Raw genomic sequence first — 12673 nt, 5'->3', positions numbered from 1 at the left:
CCTGCCCAGGCCTCTGTCTGGAGGGCTAGGGGCTTGCGGGATCATGAGGTGGGATGGGATGCAGCGAAGGCCAGCAGGGAGAAGCCTTTGGGAACACTCCCTCCTCTGGTGGACGTTTCTGTCCTGTCTTCCTACCTTCCTCCCATCCTTGGCTTACCCTGGTGACTGGGGAGAGAGGGGAGTCTAGGAGCTCATCCCCTCCCCTTCTCCATAACATTCCTTTTGTTTGGTGTCCTTTAGTTATATGGTATATTTGTGATTTTGCTCTGGTTACAATCAGCACCTGGTGAAAGCGGCATTTCCATGTGCTTTGTTGTGGAACAGAAACAGGGGACTGTTTCTGAACCCGTGGATCTCTGTGATTTACAGACTGAAAGAAAAGAATTGTTTTAATGTGTGCTTCTCTCATTATGAGGGATTTGGAGAATTTTGTCATAGGGCTATTTATAACTTGAATTTTTTCCTTTGAAAATTTCCTGTTCATAACCTTTAACCTATTGTGGAACGGCTCTTAATCTTAGAATCTGGAATCAGTTTCTTTAATATCGTGCATATGCCACAGTCCTTAGAGAACTTTACCGCAAAGACGTTTTTCCTCACTTAACTGTTACCCTTCTCCTTTTAACTGCATTTGATCTGTTTGTACGAAAACATTTCAACTTTATAGAAGCAGAATCATCCATTTTATTTTTTGTGATTCTCTCTATTGTTTGTTCTGTCATAACCTCTTCCCCATCCATACATGTGAAAAGTAATTTCCTCCTTGATCCTCTAATTTGCTATTGATTCCCCATTTACACCTAATACATGTATCCATTTGTAGTTTAATTTGATAGATAGTGTGAGGTGTTGATGTCCTATCAAATTTTTGCCAAACTACTCTTCCCTTATCCCATCTGTTGTTTTTTTTTTTTAATCATAAAGTGGGTCCTCCCATACACCCTCCCCTGCAATTTCTGTCTTTGGATTTATTAAACACTATTTTATTTTTATTTTTTTGCTTCTGTACATTGCATACATAATCTTTTCCATTGATAAATTTTTAAATTTTTGACAAGTTCAAATTGTTTTCTGGACAGCTAGATATTCTACAGGGCCTGAAGACAAGAAGACTCACATTTTGAGTTCAAATCTGGCCTCAAACATTTTCTAGTTTTATGACTCTGGGCAAATCACTTAACCCTGTTTGCCTCAGTTCCTCATCTGTCAAATGAGCTGCAGAAGGAAATGGCAAATCATTCCAAAATCTTTGCCAAGAAAACCCTAAATGGGGTCAGGAAAAGTCAGACATGATGAAACAACAGCAACAATTGTGTTCATGATCACTAAACCTGGGAGTATAGTTTGAGATCTGCTACTAACTCCAAACCCCTTTCTTTCCTCCTTCCCCTCCTCCATCACTTCCCTTGAGATACTTGACCTCTTTTAAAAATTTTTTATTGATGTTTTCTGTTTCTTACATCACCACAGCATCCCATGTATCTCTCCTTCTCCCCATCCTCAATAGCCATGCCATGCAACAAATTGTATTTTGTGTTTTAGGGAGAAAAAGAAAAGTAAGCACATCTGTTCAATGAATTCAGGACAAGGTGTGCCATGTGTAACACCTGTGGACCTCTCATCTCCTGGATGGAGTAGGGTGATGTTATCTTCTCATGTTTCCTTTTCAGTCGCTTGATCTTTAACATTTTGTTATAGGTACTTTTAATTTTTTGTGTGTCATTTTTTCTATTTAAATTGTTGTAGTTACTGTGTATATGTACTGTTTTCTTCACTCTGCTCAATTCACTTTGCATCAGTACACAAAGATCTTTCCATACTTCTCTGTATTCATTGCACACATCATTTCTTACAGCATGATAGCAGTATTCCATGACATTTATGTTCCAAGCCTTGTTTAGTCATTCCCCAGTTGATGAGTATCTACTTTGTTTCCAATTCATAGCTGTCATAAAAAGTGATGTTATCATTATTTTGGAGTATATGGGGACTTTTTTCCTATTAATGCCTTTGTTGGGGTGTAATGGAGTCTTTCTTTTCATGGCTTTGGACATTTTTTTCTTTCTTTGCATATTTCCAAATTATTTTCCAAAATGGATGTGACATTTCACAGATCCACCATGAATATATTAGTGGGTGTATATTTCCAGACCCTTATTTAGGTATGAAAACCATATTTGTGCCATAAAAGGAATTTGATAGGGTTCTTTCTTTACCTGCTGTTTCAAATGGTTTATATAATATTGGGGATGAAATGTTTTTTAAATGTTTAGTAGAATTCACTTTCAAATCAATCTGGTCCTGGGAATGTTTTACTAGGGAACTCATTTATGCCTTGTTCATTTTTTTTTCTTTTAAGATAGTGTTACTTCAGTATTCTGTATTCCCTGATGCATTGTAGGCAAAAAAATATACTGCTACTCAGGGTCCCTGCTCCCTCTTGTCAGAAAGTGCTCCTCTCTGCCTTTGAACTGTGACCCAGAAGTCTGTATAGGCAATGGAGTGTCCAAACAGCTTCCACTCTTGTGTCTAGTGCTACCACAGGGGTCTCCATCTCTTTTTAACCACTTGCTGGATCCCCTTATTGTCTCTGCCTTGAGAGATCCCAAAGCTTTTGCTGCTTGTGACCATTAAAATTAATTTTCTGAAAGAGAAAATAATTCTGAGGAACAAAGCTTCCAAGTAAATAAATAATGATTTCACAGTAATGGTTGACAGTTTCCCCTTAAGTCAGGTCAACAAATTTCTCAGTAATTAGCAACAAAGTAGTGATTTCAGAGCTTATTTTTATAATAGAAAAGAGGAATAAAAATACAGCAATCTAGGGAAACTTGTCTGAACATAATTCAGTTGGACAAGGCAGCTCAACTGACCAGTTTGCTTTTCTCAGGCTTTCTTAACCCAAATTTGTACTGTTGGCAACATTTAGCTGTCCAAGTGAGATTATCCCAGAAGTCCTTGCCCCACAGCTGAAGCATTTTGTAACCAGAAAGTTTCCTTTCAAAGGACCTGCAGTTTGAACTAAGACTGGGAAAGAGGAATATATGGTTTGTAGTTAGCAGTCCCTCCCCTCCCACTAGTCTCGTACATGCTAGAAAGGGAAGCCAAACCTTAGAAGATTACACTACTCAACTCTAAGGAACTTATCCTGTTGTCAACCCCTCTTTCCTCAGCTGCCAGAAAGGGGAACTTAGCTTTTATGAAGAGTCTTCTAATCCTATGATTATTTTATTCCTACAATGATATATGTCTTACTCTAAATTATCTGCTAATAAATGATTAAGTCTTTTCAATATATCTATTCACTAAATCTATAAGTAACATAGACTGAAGGGAATACATTTGTTAGTTTGGCATAGCTGTTAGAGCTGATTTTTCCTAAAGAAAGGACCTTAATCCTACAATCAAAGAAGAATTAAATCAAAGTCATCAGTACTAACTGATTTAAATAGTATTCCTTTTCGCTCCACCGCCTGGTCCCACCACTAGTGTTTCATATACATGGGCTCCAGGGCAGCCTCCACCCCTGTGCTACAGATCTCTCCTTGCAACCTACCAAGTTGTCTTGGGCTTGGGAGAATGTCTCAACATGACCTTTTGTTGGCTCTTCCATTGGAGAATTTGATGAGAGGCATTATTTTAAAGTTCTTTGAGGAGTGTTGGGAGAGTTCAATTGAATGCTTCATCTACTCAGCCTTCTAGCTAATAAGTTCTAATAATTTCATTAGTGATCATTTGATCCTTTATGAAGTGCAGGAAACAGCAAAGGGAAAAGGGCATTATTGCCTGACTCTGAGCATTGTCACTGGTTGTCCCCATACCTGATATTCTCTCACTCTTCATCTCTATCTCTTGTCTTCCTTGGCATCCTTCACCCCAGATAAAATTCCACCTGTTGCAGGAAGCCTTTCTTGATCCTCCTCCCTAATTCTATCCCCTTCTCGCTGCTTATTAGTTCCACTTTATTTTGTCCACAGCTTGTTTCTCCATAGTTGTTTGCATGTTATCTTCCCCATTAGACTGAGGTCCTTCACAGCAGAGACTGTCTTTTGCTTTTCTTTGTATCCTCAGTACTTACTTAGCAATATGCCTGGCCCATAGAACGTGCTTAATGTATGTTCATGGACTTATTATTCAGGATCAGATTTTCAGTAATAGGAATGAACTGGTTGCTAGAATAGAAATGATGGAAATGCTTAGAGGAAGTGCCCATTAGACCCTAGAGTTTGTGATAGAGGAGAGGCAATCTGGGCATAGTGTGAGAAGCCAATGAACCTAGTAGTTTGGTGTTCCAGAAGTTCAAAGACCATAACTACTGGGGGTAAGGACTGACTTTTCAACAAACGCTTCTGAGAACACTGAAAAGCAGTATGGAAGAAATTAGATATAGATCGACATCTCACAACATAAACCAAGAAAAGCTCCAAATGAATACATGAATTAGACAAAAAGGGAGATATTATAAACAAATTCTAGAATTGAAAACTTACCTTTCTCATCTATAGAGGAAGAGTTCAGGAACAAAGAAGGATCTTAGGAGGTATAAATCATCATTTAAATTACTTTCATTTAAATTAATTCAAATGTTTTTCTAAAAAGAAAATTAAGGCAGGTAAAACTAGAAAAGCACCAGTGAATGGGAAAAAATCTTTGCAGAAAGTTTCCCTGATATGTAAGGCATTCAGAGAAGTGATTCTCAGTCACAAACATAAGAGGAATTTTGCAACAGAAAAATGGTCAAAGAATATTAACATGTAGTTTTCATAGGAAGAAATCTAAACTATCCACAAACATATAGAACAATGTTCAAAATTACTAATAATTAGGAAAATGCAAATTAAAGCAACTTTAAAGTTCTCCTTCATAACCATGAGTAATAGAGCATTGACACCGAAAATAAGTAGAAATACAGTTAAGAGAACAACTAATTACCCTTTATGAACTTATTGGTAAAATAACAACAAAAAAAGAAAACTGACAGTTGTTGGAGAGACTGTGGCAAAAACAGGTCCAGTAATAAAGTGTTGGTGCAGCTATGACTTGGTGCAGCCATTCTGAAAATCAATTTTAAAGTTATGTTCCAAGGTACTAAGCATCTCTTTTGACCCAGCTACCTCACAACTAGGCCTATACCCTAAAAAGATCAAAGGAAAATGGGAAAGACTTGCATGTGCAAAAATATTTATAATATTTTTGTTGTTGTAGTCATAAAGTGGAGACCAGTGGGGTGTCTTTAAGTTGGCAGAATGTCTAAACAATTATGTTACATAAATATAATGGAATATAATCACACCATGAGAAATGCCTAAATGAAGTGTTTCAGAGAAACCTGGGACATCAATTGTCAAAAATCAAAAGTCTGTTATATGGATAAAGGATTAGACTTGCTGTTCTTGTCTCCAGAGATCAGAACCATGAATAATAGTTGGAAGTTATGAAGAGGCCCATTTCAGCCTGAAGTCAGGCACAGCTTCCTAAAAGTGAGGATTCTCTAAAAGTGCAGTGAGATGCCTTGAAGAGGTAGTAGGTTTCCTCTCCTTGGAGGTATTCAAGGAAAGGCTGAATGACCATTTGTCTCATATACTGGAAATTCCTTTCATGTCTAGATTGGATGAGATGGCTCCTGTGGTCCTTACTAACTCTCAGGATTTATGTAAATTATGGAAACCAAAGCTGACAGGGAAATCTGAGGACAACATATGGATTTTTTCCAATAATATTTTATTTTTTCCCCAGTTACATATAAAAGAGAATTTTTAACATTCATTTAAAAATTTTTGAGTTCCAAATTTTCTCTCTCCCTCCCTCACCTCCCTCCCCCCTGAGACAGTAAGCAATCTGGTATGTTCAACTATACAAAACATAATGTTATCTCTTTAGTCATGTTGTGAAAGGACACATAAATCCAAAGGCAAAAAAAAACATGAAAAAATACAGAAAGTGAAAAAGAGCATGCTTTGATCTGCATTTAGACTTCATCAGTTCTTTCTCTGCAGTTGGATAGCATTTTTCATCATGAGTCCTTTGAAATTGTCTTGGATCATTGTATTGCTGAGAATAGCTAAGTAAGTCATTTACAGTTGATCATCATATAGTATTGCTGTTACTGTGTAAAATGTTCTCCTGATTCGATTCACTTCATTTTGCATCAGTTCATATATGTCTTTCTAGGTTTTTCTAAAATTGGGATGCACATCATTTCTTGTAACATAGTAATATTTTATTGAATTCATATATCACAACTTGTTCAGCCATTCCCCAACTAATGTGCATCCTTTCAATTTCCAGTTCCTTGATGCCATAAAAAGAGCAGTTAAAAGTATTTTTGTACAAATAAGTCCTTTCCCCCTCTTTTGGCTTCTTTGGAATGTAGACTTAGGACTGCTATTGCTGGATCAAAGGGTGTTAACAGTTTTATACCACTTTGGGCATAGATTCAAATTGATCTCTGAATGGTTAGATCAGTTCACTACTCCATGAAACAGTGCATTAGTGTCTCTATTTTACCGCATCCCCTCCAACATTTATCATTTTCCTTTTTTTTCATGTTTGCTGATCTGATAGGTGTGAGGTGGTACCTCAGAGTTATTTTAATTTGCATTTCTCTATTCAATACTGATTTAGAGCATTTCTCCCTATGACTATAGACAGCTTTGCTTTCTTCATCTGCAAACAATGTGTTCATATCCTTTGACCATTTATCAATTGGGGCATACATTGTATCTTTATAAATTTAATGCAATTTTCTCCATATTTGAGAAATGAGATCTTTATCAAAGATGGTTGTTAAAAATGTTTCCAGCTTTCTGCTTTCCTTCTAATCTGTGTTGCATTGTTTTTTGTGCAAAACCTTTCAAATTTAATACAATTGAAATTGTACATTTTATATTTTGTAATGTTCTCTATCTCTTGTTTGGTAGTAAAATCTTCCCTTCTCTATAGATCTGGCAAATAAAAATTATTCCTTGCTCTCCAAATTTGTTTATGGTATCACCCTTTATGTCTAAATCATGTACCCATTTTGATCTTGCCTTGTTGTTATTGTTGTGTTGTTCATCCTTTGTTCTGGAAGAGGACCAATGACATCAGGAGGTTGATGTCTTGACTTCCAAGTGAATTGAATTTAAGTGAAGCAGGGCTATGCAAAGTCATCAGCCTCACACTCTCCTCCAGAGTTATCTGAGTCCAGTGGCAAGATATAGGTTAGGATGACTGGACATGGCCCTAAATGCATTGGGAGATCTTAGATTTTTTAAGCTAAGGTCTTATCCGGCCTCTTTTTCTCTGAGGCAACACCATTAAGTGATTTAAGAGTAGGTAAGAAATGAATCAAAAGATGCCTGTCTTTGCCTGCTCAAAAAAAAATCAATCTGGGAGGGGAAGACCCTTTGGGTTTTTGTCCAAAACAGAAACAATTGCTATTTACACTCACTCTGAGCCATCAAAACCCAGCAAGTGAGGCTTAGGCCAGTGCCTATTATTAGCCACTCAGTGAGAGCTAGAGCAATTTGAGTTTAAGGCATATTAAACTACATCCATTTGAATCCAAATGGGCTTTATGAAAGCCTGGTTTTCCAAAGCTGTATTTCAAAAAATCATAAATGAAAATAGATGTGACAGAAGAGTTAATTTTTCCATGTATTTTTTTAAATGATAAAATATATAAGTAGGGAAGAGAAGAAAAAATCTGGTTCCCAAACTCCAAGATATCTTGGGAGGTTTATGGGATCAAACTTTATATTACTTTGAGCAGAGTACATTGGTACACAATGTAAGGTTTCAGTCTATACCTAGTTTCTGCCATGCCCTTTTCCAATTTTTCCCCCACCGGTTTGAGTAACTAGTGAGTTCTTGTCCAAAATGCAAGGATCTTTGGGTTTATCAATTACTATATAGTTATGGCCATTTACTACTGTGTCTTGTCTACCTAATCCATTTCATTGACATACCACTCTGTTTCTTAGCCAGTACCAGATAGTTTTAATGATTACCACTTTGAATACAGTCTGAGATCTGGTATGGCTAGGCCATCTTCCTACACATTAGTTTTCATTAATTCCCTTGATATTCCTGGCCTTTTGTTCTTCCAGATGAATTTTGTTATGATTTTTTCTAGCTCAATAAAATAATTTATTGGTAGTTTGATTGGTATAACCCAAACAAGTAAATTAATTTTGGTAGAATTATCATCTTTATTTTTATTGGCTCAGCCTACCCATGAAGAACCAAGAACTTCTCAGTTGTTTAGGTCTGACTTTATTTGTGGGAAAATGTGTTTTGTAATTGTGCTCAAAAGTTCCTAGGTCATCCTAGCAAGTCAACTCCAAAGTATTTTAAATATCTAAAGTTATTTTAAATGAACTTTCTCTTTCCATCTCTTGCTGTTGGGCTTTGTTGGTAATACATAGAAATGCTGATGATTCATGTTAATTTTGTTTATATTCTGCAACTGTGTTAAAGTTGTTAATGATTTCAACTAGTTTTTTAGTTGATTCTCTAGGATTTTCTAAGTATAGCTTCATATCATCTAGAGAGATTGATTTCCTTCCTAATTGCTTATTCTATTTCCTTCAATTTCTTTTTCTTCTTTTATTGCTAGACTTAATATTTTCAATATAATATTGAATAATAGTGGTGATAATGGGCATCATTCTTTCACCCATGATCTTATTGGGAAAACTTCTAGCTATCCCCATTACAGATAACCCTTGTTAATGGTTTTAGAGAGATACTACTTATCATTTTAAGGAAAGCTCCATTTATTTCTGTGGCCTCCAGTGTTTTTTTCCCCTAGGAATGGGTGCTGTATTTTGTCAAAAAGTTTTTCTAAATCTCTTGATGTAATCATATGACTACTGTCAGTTTGATTATTTATATGGTTACTTGTATTGATAGTTTTCCTGAAGTTGAACTAGCCCTGCATTCTTGGTATGAATCCCAGGTGGTCAAAGTGTATGACCCTAGTAATATATTGCTGTAATCTCCTTGCTAGTACTTTACTTAAAACTTTTGTATCACTATTCATTTGGGAAATTGGTCTATAGTTTTCTTTCTCTATCTTGGTTCTTCTTGGCATAGAGAACAATACAATATTTGTGCTATAAAAGGAATTTGGTGGCACTTCTCCTTTGCCTATTTCCCAAAATAGTTTATAAGTATTGGAATTAATTTTTAATTAGATGTTGGGTAGTATTCACTTATAAATCCTTTTCATTCTGGGGATTTTTTTCTTAGGGAGTCCATTGATGGCTTCTTCATTTTCTTTTTTCTAATGTGAGGTTATATCTTCTATTTCCTCTACTGGCTATGTGACCTTGGGCGAAAGCAAGCCAGAATGTTCCAGGCTAAACACTCTTGCATCTTTCTTGCATTCTCAGTACAACTGACAATGCATCTGAATGTGTCTGTGATTTACAGAGTTGTCTGGGGAACTAAGAGGTTAGGTGAATTGACTGTGGTCATGCTGCTAGCATGGATTTTAAGCAGTACTTGAACTCTGAGCCTTCCTGATTCTGAAGCTGAAGCTCTATCCTTAGGCCTCAGAGAATCCCTCTCTTCCTTCACAGTTCAAGCATTACCTATTCCATGAAGCCTATCCTAATTCCAAATGCTAGTGGCTTTGCTCCCAGAGTGATTTGTATTTTGCCTTTATTTGTGTTTATTTTCTACAAACTTTTATGTATTTTCTGTCTCATTAGAATGACATAAGCTTCTAGTGGTTAGGGACTGATTCCTTAATAGTATTTGTATCACCAGAACCTAGCACACTGCCTGTTATGCAGGGGGTCCTTAAGAAATGCTTGTTTATTGCTCAATTAGGCCGCTGGTCTTTCTATTTGCCCAGCACACAAGAGGAACTTAATCTATAGCTATTGAATGAATAAATTAATGAGTTGTAGGTCTAAGAAGAGTAATTATTACTAATTATGTTATATCTCTTATAGATGTCTCTCACTTATAATTTTCATCACTAATCACTTTATTATTTTCATTATCATATCTAATTCATGTATTCTCTTATATTTTAATTTGATATGTGGTTTGAGGTGTTGATCTCCTATCAAATTTCTGCCATACTTCTTTCTATTTATGCCATCTGTTATTTTTCTTTATCAGCTACAGACAGTGTTTGCTTTCTGTAAGTGGACCATTGGACAAAGCTCTAAGTAGAGCAATTTCAAAGGAATGTGAATTTGCCCATTGACTTGTGGGCAAAAGGAGTGAGGGAGGCAGGAAGGAATCATGTGCCTGTGAAGGGCAGGGGCCTGGAGGTGGTTTAATGACACCTAGGGACCAGGGACAGAGACACAGGAGGAGGATGAGGTGGGTGTTGAGGTTAGTCAGATGACGGCCTGGCCAGCACCAAGAAGAACATGCAGGGGACAGACATGTGGAGGCCAGACACAGCCACAGACAGAAGAGGACAGACTGTAACAAATGCACCAAGAAAAGTGACATGTTACCTGAGTTTGGATGGACAGAAGATAGAGAGGCAGATGCCAGACCCGTGGATAAATGGGCATAGCAGCCAAAAGTTTCCTCTCTCAGCACTGGACATCTCACTCCAAGCCCTGATCATGAGACTGCAGAGATGGAAGGAATCACTCTGCACATCCAAAACCCCTTCCCATCTCTCCATTAATACCCTTTAGATTCTTGACCTCATTAAAAAAAAAATCATTGATGTTTTCCATTTCTTACATCACAATATCCCACACAGCCCTCCCTCTCTCTGTTCTTCTCCCTGAGATTCATGTAATCTACAAATGGTATTTTTTTGTTTTAGGAAGGAAAAGCAGTCAACACAACTATGTAATACACAGAGGAAAAGGTATTTGTGGCAGGAGACACTGACTCTGGGAACATTCTAGTTACTACAGGCTTACTCTCTGGGGAAGCACATCTAGCCTTTGAACATTCAGCAGACAAGACATTTGGGGCTGAAGACACATGCTCTGAGAACATTCCACTTACTACAGGCTTGCTCTCTGGGGAAGCACATCTGCTCTGAAGACTCAGAGGAAAAGATACTTGTGGCAGGAGATAGTCTTTCTGAGAACATTCCACTTACTACAGGCTTACTTTCTGGGGAAGCACATCTACTCTCTGAACATTCAGAGGAAAAGATACTTGTGGCAGGAGACAGTTTTTCTGAGAACATTCCAGTTACTACAGGCTTACTTTCTGGGGAAGCACATGTACTCTCTGAACATTCAGAGGAAAAGATACTTGTGGCAGGAGATAGTCTTCCTGAGAACATTCCACTTACTACAGGCTTACTTTCTGGGGAAGCACATCTACTCTCTGAAGACTCAGAGGAAAAGATACTTGTGGCAGGAGACAGTCTTTCTGAGAACATTCCACTTACTACAGCCTTGCTTTCTAGGGAACCACATCTAGCCTCTGAATAATCAGCAGACAAGACATTTGGGGCTGAAGACACATGCTCTGAGAACATTCCACTTACTACAGGCTTGCTCTCTGGGGAAGCACATCTACTCTCTGAAGACTCAGAGGAAAAGATACCTGTGGCAGGAGACACTCTTTCTGGGAACTACAGATTTGTTCCCTACAGAAACACATTGAGGGGAAAATGGGTATTTAATGAAATATAAGCCTTTGAAGCCTTCCTGATGAAAAGATGAGAGATGATGAGAAAATGGGACTTTCAAATACAAGACTCAAAAGAAGCATTAAAAGGTAAATATGAAAGAGAAATCATAAGCCACTCAATAAGGTTCAGCTATGTACTTTTCTGTAAGGGGAAATGATACACATATCTTCCAAGAATTTTATCATTATGTGAGCAGGTAGAAGGATTCTGCCTAGAAATAGGGTTTTGGGAGTGAGCCAATCAGGTGGGGATGATGTAAAACAAATAGATAGGTGATAAATACAGATGCCATGGGAGAAGGTAGAAAGGAGAGAAAGAATGGGGGAAATAGTCTCATATAAAATTGGCATGTAAGGAAGAGTTTTTATATTGCAGCAGAAAATGATTGAGGAAATAGGAGTGGGCAGCCAATGCTTGAACCTCTCTCGCATCTATATTGGTTCAAATAGGAAAATATGTATTTACTCAATTGGTCATAGAAATTTATCTTACCCTACAGGTAAGTAGAATAAGGGAATAAGTGAAAGAAAAAGTAGTGATAAAAGGTAGGCAGACAAAAGAAGGCAGTGGTCCTATGCAAAACAGGCATTAGAAGAGGGACAGGATCAAAAGAGAGAAAGAGAGAAGCAGAAACAGAAGAAAATAGGATGGAGGGAAATACTAGTCATCATAACTGTGTGAATGGGATGAACTCACTCATAAAATGGAAGTAGTAAAATGGATTAGAAATCAGAATAGAATTTTTAAAAAGATATGAAAGACCTCTGGAGAAAACTGAATGGGAATAGAAAGGACTACAGAGAAATATTGCTTTATGTATATTCACATTATTCTAATTGGACTTTATGTAAGGAATTCTATAAGAAATCTGTGTTCCCCCCCCCAAAAAAAAACAACCATGTAAACTTTACTATACAGTACTGGGATCTCTTTCTCTTCCTGCCCCTTGGCTTAGTGTTCTTTCAGCTCCTATCCCCAATCCCCACACCCCCCCAAAAAAACCCACAAAAACAAAAACCCTTCAGACATCTTCCAAGTGGAATCAGAAGATCAGAGCTA

This window comes from Vombatus ursinus, unplaced genomic scaffold (genome assembly GCF_900497805.2).
Source record: "Vombatus ursinus unplaced genomic scaffold, bare-nosed wombat genome assembly UNPS02014444.1, whole genome shotgun sequence".
Lineage (NCBI taxonomy): Eukaryota > Metazoa > Chordata > Mammalia > Diprotodontia > Vombatidae > Vombatus > Vombatus ursinus.
Note: the sequence above shows the minus strand (reverse complement) of the source record.